Source organism: Rattus norvegicus, chromosome 2 (assembly GCF_036323735.1).
Source record: "Rattus norvegicus strain BN/NHsdMcwi chromosome 2, GRCr8, whole genome shotgun sequence".
NCBI lineage: Eukaryota > Metazoa > Chordata > Mammalia > Rodentia > Muridae > Rattus > Rattus norvegicus.
In genome coordinates, this window is record NC_086020.1 from 194445207 (window position 1) to 194470095 (window position 24889).

At 41.4% G+C, this 24889-nt stretch overlaps 2 long non-coding RNA genes across 2 annotated transcripts in view; one reads left to right on the forward strand and one right to left on the reverse strand.

Annotated features, from left to right (window-relative positions):
- Window positions 1–11556: 11556 nt before the first annotated feature.
- Window positions 11557–24889, reverse strand: part of LOC134485759 (uncharacterized) — a 28387-nt gene continuing 15054 nt past the window's right edge. The window contains exons 3-4 of the long non-coding RNA XR_010064008.1: window positions 15017–15170; window positions 11557–11693 (exon numbers count right to left, since the gene is read on the reverse strand). This is a non-coding gene — a long non-coding RNA (uncharacterized LOC134485759). The remainder of the gene's footprint in view (window positions 11694–15016; window positions 15171–24889) is intronic.
- On the forward strand, window positions 12248–23682 carry LOC108350079 (uncharacterized). The gene is made up of 2 exons (XR_001836849.3): window positions 12248–12448; window positions 23245–23682. It is a non-coding gene; the product is annotated as an uncharacterized LOC108350079 (long non-coding RNA).

The following is a 24889-nucleotide window of genomic DNA, read 5'->3' on the forward strand; positions in this document are numbered from 1 at the left end:
GACCTCTTGGTTCTAACTTCAATCTCATTCAAATAATGTGATTCAAGGGTCATATGGCAATTCTACCTTTAATTTGTTGAGAAAATGATACTGTTTACATAGTGGCTACATCATTTCGCATCCTCACTCACAGTGCACCAAGGTTCCAATTTCTCCACACGCTCACCAACACTTCTGTTTTCTCTTGTCAGTGGTGATAGCCTCTGGTGATGGTTCGTTGTGGCTTTGATATGTAACCCCTCAACCAGCAGAGATGTTGGACACTTGTTCCTATGCTGATTACACACATCCATATATGCATAACGTCTATGGAGAAATGTCTAGTCATAAAGTCCTCTGCCCATTCGTAACTGGGTTACTTTGTCTTTGCTGTTAGGTTGCACCCATTCTTTGTATACTTGGACTCACCTGGATACATGGTTTGCAAAGACTTTCTCATGTTCTATAGGTTGCCCTGTGTTCCACTGATAATTCCCATGCATGTACCGAAGTTTCCAAATTTGCCTTGGTCAGTCATTGCTCATTTCATTGCTTGTGCATTTGAGGTCACATCCCTCCCAGATAAATAAATAAAACAAAACAAAACAAACAAATAAAATAACAAAATAGCACCATAAAGCTGTCACTATGTCCTCTGTACTTGTGTAGCTCTAAGTCTTGCAGCTCAGGTTCTAAGTCTATTTGAGGGGTTTTGTTTGTTTGTTTGTTTGTTTGTTTGTTTTTAATATGGTGTAAGGTATGAGACCAACTTCATTTTTTTAAACATGGACATCCAATTCCCCTAGTTGTTTTCATTGTTGAAAAGTTTACCATCTCCCATAGCATAGCCTTGAGGGCCTTGTCAAGATCATATGTAGGGTTCACTTCCAGTAAATTGTTTGACTGCAAGTACAATACTGGTCTGATTATTGTGGCTTCCTAACATATCCTGCAATCTGAAATATGGTTTTTGCTATAATACTTTTAAGAATGTTCAGTACTAGACAACACTAAGGATTATGTGACCCTCAGATACTGTGAAATAATGGTTATTGACTTTTGTACTCCTCACACCATATATATCACAGCCACTGAACAGAATTCTGTCTCTATATTTTATCTGAAACATGCTGTCTATGAGAAATAAGCAGAATAAAGAAGAGAATGTAAAATATTTAAGCTATAAAAAGAATTTTTAAGGAAACCACAATAGCAGTCTCTGGTTATTCCTTTGTTCAAAATATCCATTACAATGTAATTATAGTATAATCTCAAAAGTAAAAGAGAAATATAACCACTGCCTTTCCACTGCGCACCAGATTTTCTGCCTTCCTCCTTACAAGCGTTTTTTCCTTATCTGTTGTATCCTACCCCATCCTCAGACTATGTAGAGCACCAGTCCTCTTGGGATAAGAGAGGAAACTAACTCAGCCTTCACTTCATGTTCAATGCTTATGGATGGACTTTGTTGCCAAAGGAAAAACTAGTATAATCGCTCTGAAGATTCACCACCCTGTGCATAAAATACCTGGGAGGCTTTGATAGTGAAAAGACATGTGACAGATCCAACAAAGCATTTTAAAAACTCATTTCCTCCTAAAGATAGGGTTTCTCTGGGTAGCCCTGGCTGTCCTAGAACTTGTTCTGTAGACCAAACTGACCTCAAACTCAGCGATCTGCCTGCCTGTCTCTGTCTCCTAAGTGCTGGGATTAAAGGTATGTGTCACCACCGTCCGACTTGAAAAGTTCTTTATAAATGATTTATACTCCAGATATATAAAGATTTTTATTTTATAACTCAGTAATAATGAGACAGGCAGCTCATCCTAAAATGGCCAAATCAAAGATTACAGAAGAGGGGACGGAAAGAATGTAAGAGGCTAGTGATGGGAGGGGGGTGGGCCTGAAATGTTGTCATATAGGCATGGCACAGCATGGCATGGCAGAGCATGGTGGCGTTCTTAACTCAACAGTGGCTGTGTTTCTCTGCAGAGGGTCTGCACACACTGGCCCAAAAACACTCAGTCTTAGATGGAGAATTCATTAGTGAAATGCAAATTAAAACCACAAGAAGATACTGTTTCACGTCAACTAGAATATCTGTAAAAAGACAGATAACCCAGGCCCTCGCTGGCTGCAGCACTTCAACAGCGGTCCCATGGCTCCCTTGTGTGGCACAGTAGAGCTGGCCTAGGTGGTTTGGGCATCGGAGAGTGGGTGAGGGTGTGAGAGTGGGAAACCTGGTCCCATACCTTGCCTGGGCAAAGTGGGAGAGCTTCAGGACTGACCAACTCAGCTTTCCCCCAGTCCCAGATCTAGGGCTCTGAGTTGGTCCACCCCAACATTTATCCCGTCTATAAATCGCTAGAGCACAATTCTAAAAGGAGCAATCCTGCAGAACCAAAGCTGCTGAATGTCCACCACACCCGGAAGCAACAGGAGTCGCCCGGTGACATTGATAGTGTAGCAAACGCCAGAGGCCTCGAACCAGCCCAATGACTCATTGCCAGGAAAACTTGCAAATAAAGCTGTTTTGTCAAAAGGATGTACTGTGTGACACACTGTGACAAACTACGGCTTTCATTGTGAAATTTTGTTTGTTTTCTGGGGGTGGTGTGTGCAAGAGGAGAGAGGACAGGGAGATAAATGAAATTGGGGTGCATTATGTGAAATTCACAAAAAATCAGTTAAAAAATAATAACAAAAATGACAGATAATAAGTGATGTTGGAAAGGACAGAAATCTACATTTATTATTTATGGGAAGATGAAATGGTGAGGCCATTTGGAAAAAGAATTTGGCAACTTTCTAAAAAAATCATCATAAATTTATTAGATTACCCAGAATTTGACTCTTAGAAATCTTATCCAAGAAAAAGGAAAGTATATATAAACTCAGACTTCAACGTGATTGTTCTGAGTGCCATTATTCACTATAAGCCCAAAATGGAAACAATCCAATCAGTCACTAAATTCGTAACTGGATATACCGAATGCAGTACAGAAAAACAATGGAATACTATTTAGAAACAAAAAAGAACAGACTATTGATACATACGCCCATGTGGGTAAGCTTCAAAATCTTTATCTACACCTCTGTCAGCCCTAAGAGAAACGTTAATGTAGTATGTAGTTCCATTCATATGAACCTCCCAGGGAAAGCAGAAGTAGATGTGGAAAGTGATTGACAGTGGGAGAAACTGATTAAGTTTACATTTGCTTGAGGGATCTTATTGGTGTAATAAAGATATCCAAAAGCTGATTTATGGTGATGATGGTTCAGTCTGAAAAATTAAGTATAAGAATCATTGATTTGGACATTTAGAAATTTAATATGACTCCCAGGACCCAACAGGGATGAGGTTAGCTATAACATCCAACAAATGGGAGGGAGAACCTGAAGAGACCATATCCAGAGGTTAGGCAAGGCCCTTGGCTGGGAGATGGGGTCACCCACCCTTCTCAAGATTTTAACCCAGAATTGCTCCTGTCTAAAGGAAATACAGGACAAAGAGTGGAGCAGAGACTGAACAAAAGGCCATCCAGAGACTGCCCCACCTGGGGATCCATCCCATATGAAGCCACCAAACCTAGTCACTATTGCTGATGCCAAGAAGTTCTTGCTGACAGGAGCCTGATATAGATGTCTCCTGAGAGCCTCTGTCAGTTCTTACTGATACAAATGAGGATGGTTGCAGCTAATCATTGGACTGAACAAGGGGACCCCAATGGAGGAGTTAGAGAAAGGACTGAAGGAGCTGAAGGTTTTTGCAACTCCATAGGAAGAACAATATCAACCAACCAGACTCCCTAGAGCTCCCAAGGACTAAACCACCAACCAAAGAGAACACATGGAGGGACCCATGGCTCCAGCTGCATATGTAGCAGAGGATGGCATTGTCTGGCATCAATAGGAGGAAAAGCCCTTGGTTCTGTGAAGGCTCAATTCCCCAGTGTAAGGGAAGCCAGGGGGGTGAGGTAGGAGTGGGTGGGTGGGAGGAGGAGCATCCTCATAGAAGCAGAGGCACAAGGGACCGGAGAGGGAGGAACTAGGAAAGGGACTAACATTTGAGATGTAAATACATAAAATATCCAATAAAAAAAGAAATTTAATATGATACACAAATAAGCCTCAATAATGTTATTGAAATATATAATTTGGACAAAAAGAAACTTCTACTCTCTTTTTCCAAAATATCAACCACTTGACCTCAAAGTTTTTAAGGCAATAAAACAATAGGGGCTGAGGAGACAGTTCAGGGATTAAGAGAGCTTGTTTCTCTTCCAGGAGACTGGGGTTCAGTTCTCAGTACTCAAGTCATGTGGCTAGCGACTGCCTATAACTTCAGCTCCCCTCTTCTGGACTCTATGAGCACCCACACACACACACGTGTGTGTGTGTGTGTGTGTGTGTGTGTACAGAAACATAAATAAACAATAAAATAAATATTTTTTAAAACAGACAGGGGCTAGAGAGATGCCTCAATGATTAAGAGCATTTAGTGCTCTTCCAGAAGGACTTACACTCAGTCCCCAGCACACAGGCCATTCGTAAATGTGAGCTGTAACTCTAGCTCCAGGGTATCTGATGTCATCCTCTGTCTTCCAAGATCATCCATATACATACAACACACACACTCTCCTAAATAAAAATAAATAGGTGTATTTTTAAACCAACAAAACAAAACGGGAGGACTAGAGAAATGGCTCAACAATTTAAAAACACTGGTTACTCTTCTAGAAGACCCGGGTTCAATTTCCAACAACAATTTGGTGGCTCATAACCATCTAGAACTCCAGTTAAAGGAGATCTAATATCCACTGTTGGGTCCCACGGGCACCAGGCATACATATGGTGCACAGTCATAGGTAAAACACAAACACATATAAAATTGGAGAAAAACTAAAACAATAACAAGTGTTGGTAAGAATACAGAGAAATCGGATCATTCATAAATGGCTGGTGGGAATGCAAAATGGTGTGGCCACTTTGAAAAGTAGTTTGGCAGTTGTTCAAAATATAGAAAACCATATAACCCAGAAAGAACACTACTAGGTGTCTTCCAAGGAGAAATGAAAATCAATATCCTCACATAGACTTGTAAGTAAAGTTAGCTTCCCATGACAAGTAAATTAAAGAAATGGAACACCAGAATAGACCAGTGAAATTAAAATATGGTACATAATTTGGAAATGACAACCCTTACAACGTTACTAAATCTCAAATATATTGTGTTGACTGAAAGAAGCCAGACACAAATGGACACCACTATGCACGTCCAGATTCATTGAGCTAGAAGGCAGGTTGATTGTTGACTAGACCTGGGGAGGACAAGGGGAAGTGACTGTGAGGGGACATAAATTTTTGGATGGTAGATGTATTCTGAAATCACTTTGGTGATAGGTGCACGAGTTTGGTTGTAAAGTATGGATGAATTTTATCTATATATGTTATGCATCAATAAGTCTACTGAGAATAATTTTTTAAGATTTAGTTTTCGTGTGTGTGTGTGTGTGTGTGTGTGTGTGTGTGTGTGTGTGTGTCTTTCTGTCTGCCTGTCTATAGAAAAGTGGATGCCCACAGTAGTCAGAAGAGATAATCAGAGTCCCTGGAGCTGGACTTCAGGGAGTTGTGATCTGCTCAATGTGGAGACTGGAAGAATGAATTCTGGTCTTCTGATAGAGTAACAGGAGCTCTGAGCTGAGGGTCCGTCTTTCCCACACCACCGTTTAAAGCCTGTATTAGAAATAGAGACATCACCCAGTGTGCTGGCTAGTTTTTATGTCAACTCAACACAAGCTAACATTATCTAAGACTAAGCCTCTAATGCATTTTCTTAACTAGTGATTGATGTGGGAGCGCTCAGCCCACAGTTGGACAGGTGGTCCTGGGGTGTAAAAGAAAGCAGGCTGAGTAAGCCTTGGAGAACAAACAAACAATACTCCTCCATAGCCTCTGCTTTAGCTCTAGCCTCCAGGTTCCTACCTTGAGTTCCTGCCCAGACTTCCCTGGGTGATGGTCTTACAGGCTGCAAGAAGAAACAGACCCTTCTCTTTCTAAGTTGCTTTTTTGGTCATGGTGTTTTACCACAGCAATAGAAACACAAGACACTCAGTTTGAAGCCTTCATTCTATAGATGAAAAAAATGAGGCCCAGACAAGTGGAGTTTTTTACCTAAGACCCTACAGACAGTTGCTATCTGAGTATAACCCAGGCATTTGGTCTGTTAACCAAATCTATCTTTTTCATATACTTCCCTTGATCACTCAAATTAAGAAGACTTCAATAGAGCAATTTTCCTGTTTGGATATTTTCCCTGAGTAGACAGCAGGCTCCAGGAGAGAAAGCCAAACTTTTCCAGTTTTGCTCACCATTGCATCCAAGGGCCCAATCCAGTGTGTTGAGGTAACATGGTTCTTATTCAACATTTACTAAATGAATGAATGATTGATCGAATAGACAAATAGTCCTAACACCTAAATGTTCCCAGAGATCATGTTTTTTTATTTTTAAAAAAATTCCTAGTGTGGATTCTTCCCTTGCAAAGATAGGAGACAACATAGAAACAGGTCTTCAAAAATGGCCATCATGTATGTGGCCAGGTGAGGCTGAACATTCTGGAGGATTTCATAGAATAGAAAGTATCTTTCGGTTGGGAAGAGTGGCTATCACAGGAGAAATGGCCCACTTTGGCTAACTAAAAAGATTATATCTGATAAACCCCTCCTTGAAGAAAACAAACAAAGCTATAGGCCAGTGACATCTCATGTTTCAGGAAGCTCAAGTGGAGGAATTTTACATTCACTGCCATTTAGTCCCCTCCTACAGGCTTTGTTTCCTCAGCCAAGGCTAAAATGGCCTAACATCATTGGCTTATACCACCAGCTTTGTACTCTTGAGAGCATTTATTTAATATATCCTGTTCATCTCTATCCAAGTCATTGAGACAGGGCTGAGATACGGTGAGGCGCCACAAAGATTCTTCATCAAGAACATTCTTTGTGCTTCTGTGTTTAATCAACTTGTTACTTAGCATGGACTGGGCACAATGTTCAATGTCAAAAAGTATGAACATAGACACATATGTCCATGGACACACAAACACATACACACTTTTGTCTCTTCCTTTAAGAAGTCATATTTCCATAGTTTATTGCCAAACATTTTATAAAAGACTATAAGTTGCTTCACTGAAAGCCAGAAACTTACCCCAAAATATCAAAGACTTAACAGAAGTCACTGTGAGGCAGAGGTAAGTCTATTCACATCTCAGACAGAAGTTGACCAATTTCTCTTTATTGTCACTATTGTACAAAATTCCTGTGAACGTCTTTACCTTCGCATCTGTGCAGCCTGGCTGGCCCTATATAGTTTTTCAAATTCTAACCAGTCGTTAAACAATTTTTATGCCGAACTTAAACATTCAGTAAAGCTTCCGTTTGAATGTGTATGATTCATTAAGCCCCTGGTTTTCATTACAGTAATATTTAGAGAACTAATTATCTCTGAGTAATCAGAGTACGACGCAATTTAAATGTCATTCCCAGAACAGGTTAGAAGCAAATTTACTTATTAAATTATGAATGTTTTACTTTATACTGGCCATTGTATAATTAAAAAGTGAACATGACACTTAATTTCAAATCCACTTAAAAAGAGGCTCTAGCGATGTCTCTTCCTTAACTGTCAATAGTCTGAACTGAGTTCCTTTCCTTAAAAATCGAGAAGCCTCCCTTTGACCTTGATCGCTTTAGGGTCATGGCTTCCAAACTGAGTTTTCAAGTAATTGATTTCTGATCATTTTCAAAAGGACGTAGAAGTGAAAGGGATTGGAGATCTGCTGAGCCTGCTCACCTTGAATGTACAAGGCTGTGGGTTCTAGCACTACTAAAATAGTCTGTACAGAATAGTCATTAGTAATTTTATTTCTCAGGAAAATCCGCCCTCTAAGTTAGACAATGAGCATACACTACTAGGTTGAACCATCTATAACTATTTTGGTAGATTAAAAGAGGTTGAAAATTGGCAATTTAATAAGCTCAATCTAATGAATATATTAGACATGACAGCTCTTCAATAATATAAATTAATTTTGAAAAATTCTAAGTAGGGTTTCAGAAATTACACAGGACTTAGAAAAAAGGGAGCAGGAGAGATGGCTTCGTCGTTAAGAACACTGGCTGCTCTACCAGAGGACCTGGGTTCAGTTACCAGCACCTATATGATGTCTCAAAACCAACCATCCAGTTCTCTGGAGCACCAATTCTGGTGTCTGTGGCACTGCATCATGTGGCACACATAAATACATAGAGGCCAAACACCCACACGCATAAAATAAAATCGAGAAAAAAAGAAAAATCCATACAAACATGAATTCCATAAACATTTCTGTTTCTCTTCCCTTGCTTTCTCCTGTACACATTTGACCAGGCTGTAGTCATGGCATAGATAAATATAGACATCTATAAAAACATTTCCATCCTTCACGGTTTCAATTTGTGACATATTTGTATTTATCCTTTCAAACAATTTTATAACTCTCTAACTGAGCATTCCCATACTTGGATTGTTTGCAATTTTTTTAAATTTTATTTTATTGTATTATTTTGTACATGTGATAATTTTGCCTTCATTTATATGCATGTGTTGTGTGGATGGTGGGTATTGAACCTGGGTCCTCTGGAAGAGCATCCAGTGCCCTTAACCACTGAGTCATCAATCCAACTGCTCTTCTGCCTTTTTCTTATTACAAGTGGCATTATACTGAACATGATTGGAATTGCTAAGAAAATCTGCCTAGGGTTAGTATAATGCCATTTTTAAAAAAATCATGTCTCTTTATCAATTTTCTACCATTTGGATTTTTTAACTCAAGTGAATTATGATGAATATTCTTGGCTATCAAGAAATAGCAGTTCTATAAGTTTTCGATGTAATTTACCATTTCGGCTATAAACTGATTTCCTTTACAGTCATTAATTCTTAATGACAGCATAACAATGTTCAATCTCACATTTCCCCAAACTTTCCACTGAACTTGTAATTAAAGTGTTAGGATTCATTCTTGTCCTCAAAAAACATTTTTTCCCCTTCTGATTAAAAACCCTACTTTACAGATCTTGATTCTCATATCTCACTTCGGCAGCAAAATGAATCCATAAGAGAAGAAACAAAGTACATGTTTACAACTTAAAGTTCGTTCTTGGCAGAGACAACAGGGTCAGATTACTTTCAGGGTTTTTTTTTTTTTTTTTTTGTACTCTTAAAAAATAAATAATTTGAACTCTTATGCAACTGAAAGTTTTAAACCTTTCTACTGGATTATCGATGTGATAGTTCATGAATTTTAAAGACTTTTGTTTTTGTGCGACTGAAATTATACATCCTTTGTTCGGTTCATTTCTTCCCCTGAGACAATCCCATGTATTCCAGGCTGGCCTCCAACTCATTATGTAGCCAAGGTTGATCTTGAACTTTTTTATTTAATTAAAACATAATTGCATCATTTCCCTCGCTTCCTTCCAACCTCTCCTATGTTACCCTTCTGATTCCCTTTCAAATTCATGGCCTCCTACTGTTTATTTATTGTTACATACGTGAATAAATATGAAAATGGAAATTGCTGGATCTGCTTTGTGTTGCTTGTTTGTGTATTTTTTCAGGACTGGGGACTTGTGATTGGATAACGATTTGGAGGGAAGAGAGAGGGAGCTCTCTTAGCAGTCTTTAATTACCTCTAGATCATCCTCTAGGGGTGGGGTCCTGTGTCATTTCCCCATCTACGTTGGCATGTCAATTGTCATTGTCTTGTTTAAACTACCATATTGTTGTGATTTCATGGGTGCAACTTCCATGTCAGATCGAAAAGATTCAATCTCTCAGTGGACTTCCTGGTTCTCTGGCTGTTACAGTCGTTCTGCCCCATCCTCTGCTATGTTCCTCGTGCCTTGAGGGTAGGGGTATAGCATAGAGATATTAATTGGGGTTAGGCACCCACAGTCAATTGTGCTCTGCATTCTGACTAATTGTGGCTTTCTGGAATGGTCTCCGTCTGCTGTGAAAAGAAGCTTCCTTTGATGTGGGGTGAGACCTACACTCCATGCAGGCATAAGGATGAGTAGTTAGAATGCAGTTAGGAATTATATACTGGTTTGGAAAAGTGACATTCTCCTCTGAGATCTACAACCTCACTGACCACAGACGGTTGACTAGGTTTAGAGTAACAGGCACAGTTTCTCTCCTGTCGAGAAGGCCTTAAGACCAACTAGAGAGCCATTGGTTACCACCAAGATAGAAGTTCCACTGTTGCACTTTTAGGGACAGCTTGCCGTGCTGATCATTGTTATGGTTTATACTTGTCACAGTTGGGAAGGGCTATTGAATGCTTTCTTCTCTGGGTAGCTTGTATAGCACCTCAGGTGCTGCCTTCAGCAAAAGGGATTTACCTTCAACTTCTGGGAGGCAACAAAGGACAGCAGCAATAGTCTACATTCTTGACCAACAGCTTGAGGTGGTGAACTGCTGACCCTCTTTTTCTACCTCCTGAGTACTGGGAATATAGGCAAGCACCACTATCCCTGGTTTATGTGGTAGGACCAAGGCTTTGTACATGTTAGACAAGCACTCTACCAACTGAGTTACATCCCTAGCCCTAGCACTCATTTGACACGTCGATCCTAGCTTAGATGTTACATCCGCATTCCCAACAATGGAAAAGACTACTAAACACAACATAAGCTTCAGGTATTCACCAGTTCAACCTGCTTTACTTCCTTGTATGTCTGTAGTCAATAAACTAGAGTTCTAGCATTACTGGTTCATTTGAGAGACTATTCTGCTTCCAAAGGACTGTAACAACCAATATTAGGAAGTATATAATATACAGGCCTGTTTATTTAATCCAGAGCGGATAGGTATAGGGATATATGTGACATCATCCCTCACTCATGCCCTTTGATCATTCTTGAGGCTGATAGCTGGCATGCTTGATTAATAGTTGGCAATACCGACATTGTTCACAAGGATGGCTAGCCAGAATTAGAATGAACAACTCTTACTGAGAATGGGCCAATTGACTCTCTGCCCTCCACCTCACATTATATGAGGAGAGTACATGAATTTGACATGCACTCGAGTGCCTGTCTCTGTGTAGGGCAAATGTATACCAAGAAAAGCTGTGCCCTCGATTTTTACATTTTTCCTAGTCAGTGAAAGGCTAACTCACCCCTCCCCACAAAAAACATCCTGGGGCTGAAAATGTTTTTGTTAGCAGTTATGCAACCTTATGAAAAAGCATGGTTTTCTCCAAATTGGATATACTATAAATTGAAGGCATTAGTCATAGCTGGTGCTTCCCCCCACCCCATCCATTTGAGACACATGCTTTAATATTTTTTATTTTCAGATCAGATTTTAAGTGGTTTGTTGAAATAGTGGAGAAGAAATGCTGCATGCACAGAAACAAAACAGGTTGGACAGCAAATATTTTTAAAGGCAAACTGCATCAGAGAGAGGAGAAGTGGCGGTATAATTTTCTCGCCCCGCCCAGGTGTACAAGTATAATTTAACAAAACACAATGTGATATAGTCTTTATTCATACACGATGCCTGTAATTATGGGACACTTGTCACTGGTGTCAAACGGCAATCATCTCAGTGGGGGACGCAGAGGACAAGAAGGTCTCATCTTTTGCCCCCTAAGAAGCTTTCAGCACCTTTGGGGAGATAAGACAAGCATGAAAAAGTTTAATAACAGCATGGTCTATTAAATTCATGACACGAGACAACAGTGCTTCAGGAATACAAGACAAAATGGCTTCGGGAGAGGCACAGAGAAGCAGCAAGCCTTCAGCTGTGTCTTTAAGGATGAGTAGGTCTTTGCTGTGGGGGAGGGGAGTGTAAGAAGGGGAGGATACTGTAGCCTGAGGAGAACATTTAAGAAGGCAGGATTGTGTGACTTGTGTCCACAGAAGGGCAACAAGACAGCTTGGTAAAAAGTCGATGGTCTGTGGAATAGAAGATTAGATTGGATTTGAGGGTGAGGAGGGACTCTCCCATACTCACAAGTGCCAGTCCTTTTATTGAATATTTCCTACAAGTCCACTATTCCCTAGGTCTATGGGTAAGGGGAGAGACTCGGATGGACGGTGTGACTCGAGCAATGGTGGTCAAGGTAGTCACTCAATGCACTGCTAGACAGTAAGTAAGGCACCGTCAGGGGAGAAGCCTGTGTGACCGCACCACAAAGTACCTTTTGTTTGATTTTCAGCTAAAATTTTATGGTGCAAGATGAGCATGCCCAGAAACGTTCCTGTCCATCACTGTAATCTCTGTGACCTTAAACTGAGCATGCTCAGGAACGGTTACCTCCGTGTGAATGTGTGTCAGCTCCCTGAATGAAAGCCCCACGCTTGCTTTGCTGCCAGTGTTGCTCTGGAAATGACTCTCTTGGTCTCCTTGCCTGTTGCAGGTAATAAATCTTATTTTCACCCTTTTATGTCTTGACTGTGCTTATTACGTCTTAGAATTCTCCAAGCATAGGCCCCTTGTGTTCAGTGACAGCCAGGTTCAAATTCATGTCTTTAGGACATCCTTCCTCTTGTCTCTATACCAGCTCCTTTAAGTGCCTTGCAAGGGAACTTGAATGTGGTTCTGTACAAAACAGGGAAGAGCTAAAAATACTTTGTTCCAAAGAGACTTAAATAAATTATTTTCATGATGTGTCAGCAAGCAGTATGTATTAGAAGGACCAAGAGCTGAAGATTGTCTTAGAGACTCTTTTTAATTTATTTTATCATTGCCATGCATGTGAAATAGAAGGTGGGGGACAGGAGAGGCCACTGCTCCTTTGTGGAAGTCAGAGGACAACTTTCGGGAGTCAATCCTTCCATGAGTTCCAGAGATCAAAATGAGGTCATCAGGCTTATGTGGCAAGTGCCTTTACCCACCGATTCCTCTTACCAGTCCCTCTGAAGACATAGAACTGAACCTATGAGCTGTAACTGAACACAAGAGGTCTTACATGTGCCACTCGTGATAAGAGGACATCCTGTGAGTGTTCGTCCTCTCCTTCACCATATGAGTCCCAGGGATCAAGCCCAGACTCTTGGGCATGGCAGCAAGTGCCTTTTACCTGCTGAGCCCTCTGAGCAACCCCATGGAAATTTTCTTTAAAGGGACCTTTACAACTCTTCGCATCTCCTTGCTGTCCCACACAATGCCTTACATGGAGCAATGACTCAACTGCTATGGTTTGAACATGAAGTCTTTCCCACTAACTTGTGATTCCCATAACCTTTGGTTGTGGCTTGGGGGGTGGAGGGGGCTATGTCGAGGAAATGGGTCACTAGGAGTTGGATAGTGAGGTTATTTTATGGCCCAGTCCCACCAACAAACTCTGCTTCATGGTCTTTGGGGATGTGTGTTTTTATCCCTTCCGAGTGGACTATTCCCCCTCAAACCGTGAGCCAAAATCAATCCTTCTTTAAGTTGTTTCTGTTAGGTATTTGTCAATGTGGTGAGGAAGTTGATAATATGTAGATAAATATTTGTTCAGATAGAAGACACTTACAGAACTAGCAACCAGAAGATGTATTCTCTCATCCAGGCTAGGCATTGTCTAATTTTATGAACATAATCAATCAAATGATAGCTGTGTGACCTTGAACATGTTGGTTTACCTCTCTGAGGCTGTGTTCTTATCTGTTAACATGAGGCTCATGGACTTACATGGCGTCTACTTGGAGATGATGGACAGCGTGATTAAATAGCTTGTTACAATAAGCCTTTGTTACTATTGTTCAGGAAGAAGTCCGTGAATTATCTTAATTAATTCATAATGCCTAACGAGCAGTTTTTTTTTTTATATCAAAGCTGCAGTTAGTGAATGGGTTTAGGGAGATAAGTGCTTCTAAGGCAGGATCTTGAGTAATGGGGACACACTGACTTGAAGCGTTCCCTGTGGACCACCACACCAAGCCTGTGTAATAGAACTGAAGGGAGACCATCCAGGCTTGCGACTTCTCCTATGAGTGCCTTGATCTCTAGCGGCCTGAGATCTTAAACAAACACAGTGAGGGCTCTACTAAGTAAACACCCACTTCCCTCCAATCCCACTGTTAGTAAAGGTGGAGAAGTTCAAGGCGACTGGGCTGTGTCTGTTATGTAATTTTATTCAACATTTTATTTTTATAGAAAACAGTCCAAGTTTAATCTTGTTCTGAAAAACCTTCCTTTTCATGGATTTGTACTACCTAAACTTCATGCCAATAAGTATTCCAGAGGAGAAAGAATAGTAAACTTTTTGTCTGATAATCGTAGTTACGGGCATCATCCAGTCTTATTTGCCGAAGGTTGGTATTCTGAAACCATGAGACAACATAGCTTCATTTTTTCCTAATAAAACAAAAGGCTGACTCCACAGTAAGGCGACAGTACGAGCCTCCTTGTCTCCAGTGCTCCCCCTTTGCTCTGTCTTGTACATTATTACAGCTGCAACACTGCATAAAAAAGGCGTCAGCTGTGATTAAATATTCATGGCCACTTGCTAGTCGATGCACATTTTTATTATTTTTAGCAAATAACAGATTATCTAATGATTCATTTAACCCAGTTTATGAACTTCTAGTGTCTGATGTTTGTCTGTCACCAGCAGATCTCTGTTTTACTTAAGAAAAGCATGGAAGGCTCACTGTTAGGTGGCCTGCCAGCCTCCTGGAAAAGCCCATCAGAGGTCCCCAAGGCTTGGGTTTTAGGATGTCCAGTGTCAGAAGTGTTGCTGGTGGAGGCCAGTGCAAGACGGAGGGGCTGCTGAAGTCAGCAGAGACACTGCTCCCCGAGCTTGGTCCCTCCACAGTACACACTGGGGTTTTCAGGGAGAGAAAGATCAAAAACCAATTCTGCTAATTTTTTGGTTTTGTTTGTTTGTTTGTTTGTTTTTGCTATGAGATAGATGGTGTATTTCAGAGCTTATTTCCTTAACAAGGCCAGAAGGGAAAGAACCCAAGGAATGGGAGAAATATTTTCTAGGCTGTGTTACCTTTGGCTGACAGGGCTGCCTTTTTTGGCTAGAAGGCCTCAAAAGCACGTCAGGAGGGTCTTGTGTTCAGTTGTCTCTGTGTAAACGTTGCCGGTGACTTCTGAGCTGAAGACTGCACTTCCATTTTGCGAGAATGATGTAGCTGGTCCTGTGTCTTGGTGAAATACATGATGAAAAGATGTACTTTTTCCCCCTCAAAGCAAAAGACTTATTAAATAAAGCTGACTGAAGAGAAGAAACAACAAAAGAGGCAAAGTAGGCAGAGGAGGGAACAGAAAACACTCAGTGGCAATTCTTTCACGACAGAAGAAAGGTGGCTGGAAAGAGAAATCACATGTATGGGTTTATTAGCTTAAAATTTTTATTTTATTTTGTATCGGGATGAAGCACGTGGCACCTAGACAACAATCTGTGGGGCTCAGTCCTCGTTTTCTATCTCGTGCATCCTGAGGATTGAACTCAGATCATCAGACCTGGGGCAGTCACCCAGAGCTGCCTTGCCAGCCCAAGACATTATTTTTTGAGACCACTTCCCACCGGCTATTTTCTAAGGGACACTTGATATTATTCTCAATTATGAAGTACAGTATGGCATTTAATGCATGCCATGTGAGTCTATTAGACAAATTCTATATCCCTTTTTATACCCTCCACACACCTTTTTTATTCTGTGTGAATAGTCCATGGACAGAGTTTGTAGCTTTGTTCAAATACTCCACAATGGCGATTTTTTTTAAAAAAAAAAAAGTATTTTATGTTGATATTTGAGGATCAAAGGTCTTGTCATTATTCTCATAATAATAAAACAAACGAGAGAAGCAAAGGCCATTTGGTCTGAGCTTGATGTAACATTGAGAGTTAGTCACCGGTGCCTGGCAGTCTCTAGCCTACAGGAAATGGAAGCTCCTGACTGGAGGGTGCTAGCCGGGAATATGTAAGCAGAAGCAGGAGGGGGTATTGCTCTGTACTGGAGTACATACCTGGCACTTGCAAGACCCTGGACCTAGAATTAAGAAGGGCATCATGGGATGCTTTGTGGGGTGGCAGGCTCTTATGTATTATACGTTGGCTTTGAGTTCACTATGTAGCCTAGGATGACTTTGAACTTCTGATGTTCTTTCTAAAAGGGCCAGAATTACAGTTGTATGTCACAATGCTTGGTATACGTGGTTCTGAGAACTTTAGATATGCCAGGTGAGTGCTTTACCAGCTGAACTGGGAAGGCACGGAGCACCCACCCAGGATCTCTCCACGCCACTGTAAAACGACAACGGTTTTCATTTTTACAATTTTAAGACAAGGACGTTGTAATCAAGCCCTGGCATGCTGGGTTGAGTTTGCTTCCTGGGTTGTCACTTGGTGTGGCAGACTGGATTCTTACAATTCTCAGTTGTATAAGGCTAGCTTCCTGGAATGCTTACTCCAAATATGGGTGAATTTCTTGGTTCCCTGCTGCAGGCTCTGGGATAGAGTTCTGTCTCTCAACACAGCTTGCCACATCTGCTTGCATAGCCAACTTCTTACAAGTTCTCCCTAATGACAGGCCTTTCCCCACAACCACCACACTCTAGCTTTTCTGTCTGCCTGCTTCAGGTAGTAATGATCAGTCACATTAAACACCCTAGATCATGTACAGCATCCACAGTTTCATTAAAGGGCTCTTATTCGACAATTGATTCTGAGTGTGTGTGTGCGTGCGTGCGTGTGTGTGTGTGTGTGTGTGTGTGTGTGTGTGTGTGTGTGTGTGTGTGTGTACAGCAGAAAACAGAGTAAGCCAGGCTTTCAACAAGTTTTTGTTTCTATGAACACACTAGGTACCTTCACTTTTTCTTGCCTGTCTAAACAGCAGTCTTGTCTCGGCTTCCACGAGATGACTCCTAACCTTCAAGGAGGAAAGAGGACATGAGCATGGATATCTCTAGACCATAATGTTTTCAGTCACCAACTCTTAATGAATACCTAGGCATCATCTCTACCTTCTGTTACACCTTGATTCTTCTTGACAGACAAGGAACTATGGATGGCAGTTGTTGTAATGGCTTTTGACAGGTTTTAAAGCCCCAACTGAATTAGTAGTAATGGTATCCCTCCTCCAGTCAGGTTAGAAAATATCCATTATTTATATTATATTAATCTCATCAGTAACATGGATCAAAAGTTCAAAGCCTACATCATGAAGTAAAGTTAGTGAACATCAGTGTCATTATTAGTGAGAGCTAGAGACTAACACTTTAAAAATTGTAAAAACACATGAACTATTTCAGTCATGTGAGCTATTTGTCTTCCTTCCTCCTTCTTCCTTCCTTCTTTCCTTTTTCTTTCTTGCCTTCCTGTTAAAACAGCAGGGTCCTCACAATGTCTATACCCAACCTATGACAGCAACTCTGTCGATTCCTGAATCTAGAGCCCTCTACACAGCTGCCACGAAGAGTTTCTATAACTGTCCTCATCATTACATCCTTCACGATCACAGGCATAGGGGTGCACACCTTTAATCCCAGCACTTGAGAGGCAGAGACAGATGAATCTCTGAGTTTGAGGCCAGTCACAACATACATAGGGAATTCCAGGACAGACAGGGCTACACAGAGAGACAAAAAAACAAAAAACAAAAAACAAACAAACAAACAAAAACAATGGCAACAATAAGAAAACCTCAGCCCCTTTGCAGCACAAGAAGCAAAGTTAACTTATGTGTTGGCTATGTAACATATTATATAATACGCTATGTTTGATCTTTTTGTATTACATTTACTCGTTTAGTGTGTGTGTGTGTGCATGTGTCTCTGTGTGTGTGCATGTGTGCGTGCGTGCGTGTGTGTGTGTGTGTGTGTGTGTGTGCAACTATATTGCACAGAAGACAACTTGCTAGACTTAGTTCTCTTTACCACATGGGTCCCAGGGATCAAACTCAGGTCAGCTGGTCTGGCAGCAAAGCCATGCCTGCGGAGCCATCTTGTCTAAGGAATCTCTCCAGCCTGTTTGATCATTTTGAGATGTCGAAATCACCACTGAGAAAGAAGTTAAGCAACTAACTCAAGATAACATCACCAACAGAAGGTGCTGGCCAATGACTTTATGGCCCCAGGGCCTACCTTCTCTCTCAGCCATTAGGCTTTTTTTTTCCCTGAAAGGGCATAGGTTTCAGTATCTAACTTGCTTGGGCTGGAACTATCACTTTTAACATATGTGGTCTTGGCCATCTGACCTCTACAGGAATCAGTTTTCTTCATAGCTAAGAATGTGAATGTTTTGGGAATTGTGATAATAATAAAACATTAGCATATTTGTAAAACAAGAAAAAAAAAGCCCACCATCTTAGGCTGAGCATGAACCATAGTCACATGAGAGAGATCCCTTTATCAGCTTTGTTTTACCGAAGGAGAAGCTGCAGTATGCGCAAATCCAGACGCTAAACAGTAAGTAGGTCTGGAATTCAATCAAGGCAGAGCTGGCTTTTATCTGCTAGATAAGGCAATTTACAGTAAGTGCCTAGGATGGAGGCTGAAATAGAGTGAGAAGTCAATAAATGGTTCTGACGTAGGCAGAGTACTCATTTAGCCCAGGTCTCCCTCTCTTCTACCAGCTAGATTCCCTCTCTTCCCACCAACTTGTCAGTGAGCCCCAGTCTCACCCACATGTGTGTGTGTGTGTGTGTGTGTGTCTGTGTGTCTGTGTGTGTGTATGTCTGTGTGTGTGTCTGTGTGTGTGTGTGTCTGTGTGTGTATACAAACGGGTGTGGTATTGTGTTGTGTAGCAGTTTCCTTCTAGATTAAAACATTCCATTTTTAAGTGAGGCTCATTAAGACACAAGATGTTAAAGGGGAGGCAAAACAACAGAATATTTTAAGACAGAACGTTAAGAGGGAGATGTAACAACAGGATGCCCTAAGCGGGGAGCTCATTAAGACACCGGATATTTACAGGGAGATGGTAGGATGTTATAAGGGAAGGTAGAATGTTCTCTCCCTCAGGGAAGCTTGTTAAACACAGGAAATAAACAACGAAATGGTTTCAGAAAGTCCCTGAAACTGACCAGTATCATTATGCCCATCCCTTCCCAAGCACATATAAGGAATAAGGACTGCTGAAAGACACTCTTGGGCCAGCCAGGCTGCCTGGGAAAACACATGAGACAGACTGCACAGACAAAGCAGAGATCAGCCTGGAAGACACTCAGACCACCTGAGCCATCTGGAAAGGACACTCTCCAATCTGTTGAGTTGCCTGCAGGTCATGCCATGTTCTCCAGGCTCCCAGTGTTTGTGTGGCCTGTCACCCATGCTGAGGTGGGATTTGCTGATGCAGCCATCTTTGAATTATGTCTTCTTCTGTAGATAACCCCTCACCCATTTTTCCTGTAGATGACCTTAACAAAACTCATTAGCTCATCAAGCTGGGCTTTGGTGATATCCTCTCTGTTGTCAGTTCCCTATTTGGGATAGGTAGACAGGTAGACACTTACTAGGTCTCCCTAGTAAATATGTGTGTGTGTGTGTGTGTGTGTGTGTGTGTGTGTGTGTGTGTGTGTGTGTGTTGGTACTGAAGACTGACCCCCAAGTCCCAATACATTCTGAAGAAGCCTTCTCTACCACTTAGCTATAGCCCCAGATCTACCACTCTAGTTTTCATAGCTCAGAGAACAAAACGGGAAGAGAAAATTGTCAGAGGTCAGAACACCTGAGAACCAGTCCTAGCTTTACCTATGAGCTAGGTGAGGACAAGTGAATATACCTGGAATCTTCCCACTCCTACCCCTGAAATGGGGATGGTATGTTTTCTTCCTTTTGACAGGCTCTCTTGAGGATTAAAGTTGTCGCTATATATGCAAATAATTTAAAGTATATCAAGTGGTATTGGCTTATCTGCTCTGGGAAAGTGATTTTGAAACCACACCTAAGTGTATATCCTGAGAGGAGCGAACTATTGCAAAGGAGGGACGATTTATCTCCCCTCATGGTCTCCAAGCTTTCAGCTCTTTGCTCTGTTGCTATGGGCCTGTCATGAGGTGCAATAGCTGGTAGCAAAGGTGTGCAGTGCAGCAAAGCTTCCAACCGCTTTAGAGCCAGGAAGCTGAGATGGGAAGAGAGCAGAGACAGCTCTATCTGCCCATGGCATTTCCCCACCTCCCAATAATGCTATCATATCATGATTCAATCAATGAGTCAATTCACTGGTGAAGTCAGAACCTTCTAACTTCCTCAGATCCTCAGGTCTGAACACCACTGCACTGGGAACCCTCAGTGCACAAGTCTTTTAAGAGTACACCTTATACCCAAACCACAAGAGGGAATCCAAGCACTCTCTCCTACAGGAGCTGAAAAGAAGGTGAAAAAATAGCCAGTGAAGAACATTTCATAAAAAGCAATGGTGTGGGGGTGTGGAGAGGCAGGGGAGCCCTGAGAAGCAGAAAATTGGTATGTTTTAGAGATGGGACTGAGGTGGGGTCAGGTGAGGAGGGCCTTGTAGGCTCACTTAGAAGTTCATGCTGGGGGTTGGGGATTTAGCTCAGTGGTAGAGCGCTCTCAGCTTCGAAGTTCATGCTGTTATAATCTGGAGCCAGCAAAGTAGTAGAATGGTTTATGCAAATTCATAACACAGAGTAGCATCATAAATCCTGGTGGCAGAGTAGAGGATGAAATGAAGGGAAACAACTCTGCCTGAGAGCGTGGTTAGGATCCAGGCCTTTGCCAGAGCCAATAGTGGGGGTGCAGAGAAGGTGATGTCAATCGTTACAGAGAAGGCAAGATTGGCATCACTTGATGATGAGTAATTAATATCTTTGGGTAATAAAAATTGACAAGTTTGATGACTGACTCTTGGCAAAATGCTATAACCAATTTTTAGAAATGATAAGTGAGTGTTTAATTTAGAAATTGAAGTGGTAGATTAACTTAGCGCCTGAGTAGGTGCCTATGAACAAGTCATACCAAATGTATCTCATTTCCTTCTTTAGAGAATATTTTTTCCACTAAAAACAATAAGCATTTATTTTATAAAAGTTGGTAAATGTGAAAGTAAGGGTAGGTAGAAAAAGGCCAGCTACCCACTGATGACATTTTGCTGCTGGTATTTTTTCTATGGCTCTTCTAACATGGTCGTGACAATTCTCACTGTGCTACTTTTTTCTATTAATACTGTGCTTTAAAGATGTTTCTGACAAAACATTTGTAGTTATCACTTTGACAATTTTAAATGATATCACTTTAAATGATAATTGCTTTAGGGTTCTCTTATGAGACCAAACCAACACAATGAATATCTATTACAAAAAGGAAGTTTAATTAGATTGGCTTATATAGCACAGGGCCAGCAATGTCCGTCTGTACACTGGGAAAGCTAATAGCCAAGTAGCTTCTCAGACCATGAGGCTGGATGCCCCAGGAGCCCCAGCGTGGCACTGAAGACCTGGGGATTTCCTGAGGAACAGCTGATCAGTCCATGTTGGAAGGCCCAGGAAGCTGGGTTCTGATGTCAGCAGCATTTCTGTCCTAGAAACACACTCAAGACCAGCTCGTGTGTCTTAGTTGATTCTAGATCCAATCAGACAATCAAGATTAACCATCAAGGCTGGCAAGATTGCTCATTGGGGAAGATGCCTGCTCCCAAGCTTGATAATCTGAGTTCAATCCCCAAGACCACACGGTGGAGGGAGAACTTCCAGGTGATATACTCTGACTTTCAAATGGGGCAGCACCACCCAAATAAATGCATGCATGCATGCATGCATACATACATACATACATACATGCATTCATACACACATTCATACATACAAATTTAACTTCTATGCACACGTGCATATGTCACACACAGTCTCCATTCCTCTCTCTCTCACACACACACAAAAATAATTTTACGGTATCAAAAGAAATGAGTATGTATATATTTTTGTCACATACTATCAAACCTCTTTCTAAAAGAATTCTGACAATTTATAAAGCCACTAAGTATAATGGGCTTAATTATTTTTGCAATATATTTCATATAATGTATCATTACTAAAAGCAACTAAATAAAAGAAAGACACTTGATTAATAAAAGTGCCTACTTCCATTGTTGTTTAAAAGCATAATTCATTTTGCATATGAGGAAGAGACAAATAACATAAAAAGGCATGAGTAAAAAGAAATAAAAATCCACCTTCCTTCCACTGACTACAAATGCTTCCCCTCCCCTAGAGCAATCACCGTGGAAACTTTCTTGAATATATCTTTCTGGAAAGAAAAAAAAAAAAACAAAAACCTTGTGAGTCTTTGGGAGCTAGCACTAGGCACTATTTATATCTGACTATTCTGGGTCTTGGACACCCTTTCCATGCCAATGAATAAATCTCTAATTCATGCAAAATCACATATATTTAACCAGTTCTCTAGAGATTGACATTCAATCCCCTTTCAGTGATTTGCTATCATAAACAGCACTGCAAAGAACATGTTACAATTAGTACACTTGTGTGGGATGAATTGCTACATGTTAAACTATATCAAACTTCAGATTTAAAAATGTTTGCAGCAATTGCTTCTCAGTCTTTTAGTTAAGATCAAGTGTAAAAATGTTTGCAGCAATTCACAGACTCCTCAGAATAGTGTAACTGTTTACTTCTCCACAACTTTACTGGTCAAAACCTTGAGTCTACATCGAGTCGATATAGACAGAGAAAGATCATCTCTACCCAGACCTAAGCATTATCTGGACAACAGTCATGGTCACCTTGCCTGGTCTAGCCTGGGTTCGACCATTCTTGGGGACCTCATAGCCACTATTATTGACTTTATGTTTGGGTCTCACATTTTTGACTTTCTTGAGAATATCAGTTCTATGCTAAATGAAGATCCTGAAATATTTCTAGCCCATCCCAACTTCCGGAGTCACCTCCTCTGCTCTAGGCTACCCTGAAAACAGTCAGGGCTTCCCTTTCCTGTGACAGACAGGGTCCACACCCCAATGGCAGCTGGTACTGTGGAAAATACATTTTTCCCCATCTTCAGCTTCCTAAAATTAAGGGAGTCTCTGAGGGGAAAATCGAAGTAGGCTGGAGAGGCAAAGAAAGAGGTCAGGAAAACCCCAGCAACTGCTAGAGGATGATATAACACAGTGCAGTGTTCAAACAGTAAAGAGACAAGAACACAAAAAACTGGCTGGAACCAATATGGCCGAAAGAGCCTAGTGCTAGGTAGGACCAATAAAGCTGAGGCTCCTCTTAACTGTCCTTTGTTTCCTTACAGGGGCATCTCTGCATCATTAGCCTTGCAAAACGGTCTGTTCCTACCACGCATCAGACTCCATGACACATCCAAGACTCTCACAGAAGCACAAAAGGGGGAAGCAAACTATTTTAGAGAAGTCTTCATCAATTTCTATGAGGCCTCCCATGTCCTTAACTCATAAACACCCTCCCCTCTGTTGAAGAGAGCCTGTAAGAGCCCCTCCAGATCCTCGGTTATGCATCTTTCCCAAGAGGCTTGCTCTCACTCCAAGCATGTTCTTTCTCTATGAAATCACACTTTCTCCTGATTACTTAATAAAAAAAATCAACTGTGTGCATTCACTCAGAAATATTTATTGACCTACTATGTGCCTGGGACACCAAATAAGCAAAATGAAGCCCCCTGCTCTGTAAGAGCTAACATTCTAACACAATAAACTTAATAAAACACAAAAAACTCCTCTGGCAAGTTTGAATACATAAGGGTTGGGGCCTCTAGAACTAAACAGAAGGACGTTGCTGCCTGTGCTGGTGAGGTCTTTGTTGCATTTTGTTAGATTGCTTGCTTGCTTTTTTATTAACTTGTGAGGGTCATCTGGGAAGAGGAAACCAGAGTTGAGACATTGTCCCCATCTGATTGGCCAGTGGGCACGCCCGTTGGAAATTTTCTTGACTAATGATCGATGTTGGAGGGCTCAGCGCTCAGCCCACCATGGATGGTGCTGCCTCTGGGCAGGTGCTCCTGCCTTGTATAAGAAAGCAGGCAGAGCAGGCCGAGAGGAGCAAGCTAAGCAGCACTCCTCTGTACGCTCTGCTTCAATTCCTGCCTTCAGGTTCCTGCCCTGGCTTCCCTTCATGATGCACTATAAACATGAAACAAATCCCTTCTTCTCCACGTTGGTTTTGGTAGTGGTGTTTTACCATAGCAACAGAGAAGTTAAGTCACAACTCTTGTTGCTGTATGAGGCAGTTGCTGCTTCCTAGCTATGGTGGCTTGTGCTGTAGTGTTAGGTCAGAGCATCTAGTTGATGGTCCCCAGAGCACGGTTGCTTGCAGGGGTGTTTGGGAAAGGAAGCACAGGAGGAGTTCGGATTCTGTGCTGAACACTGGGCTCCGTCTCACCAAGTGGGGCCTCCCCAGTCACAAAGACAGATTCAGATGATGAATGGCTAAAAGGACTAACAACTGTCCATACATGTGATATTTTATTTATATTCACAAGGGCCTGGGTAAACCCCGAGGAATAAAGGACCCTAAAGGAAATCAGAGTGGATAGGGGCAGGTGTAATCTGATGGACAGGCAGAGGTAAAGACTTAAGGCCTTAGGGAGTAATTTGAAATGACTCGGGGGTAAATATGACATGTCCCTGCACATTGGAAGATTTGGGAGGGATGCAGAGCTTGCCCAGGTGCACAGAAGGGTTGTTACATGGAAGACTGAGTGCATTTTCAAGAGCCAAATAAGACAGTCACATTCATCATGTGTCCTACAAATATTGAGTGCCTGATACACACAAGCCACTGCTCTAGGCATAGGGATTACAATAGAGAAAAAGGTGCATAAACTCCTGTTGCTGTAAAGCTGGCACACGGGGGAGCAAATGGTAGAAAGAATTACACACATATATTTGGAACGATAGTGCTGGATGATATGAAATAAAAGC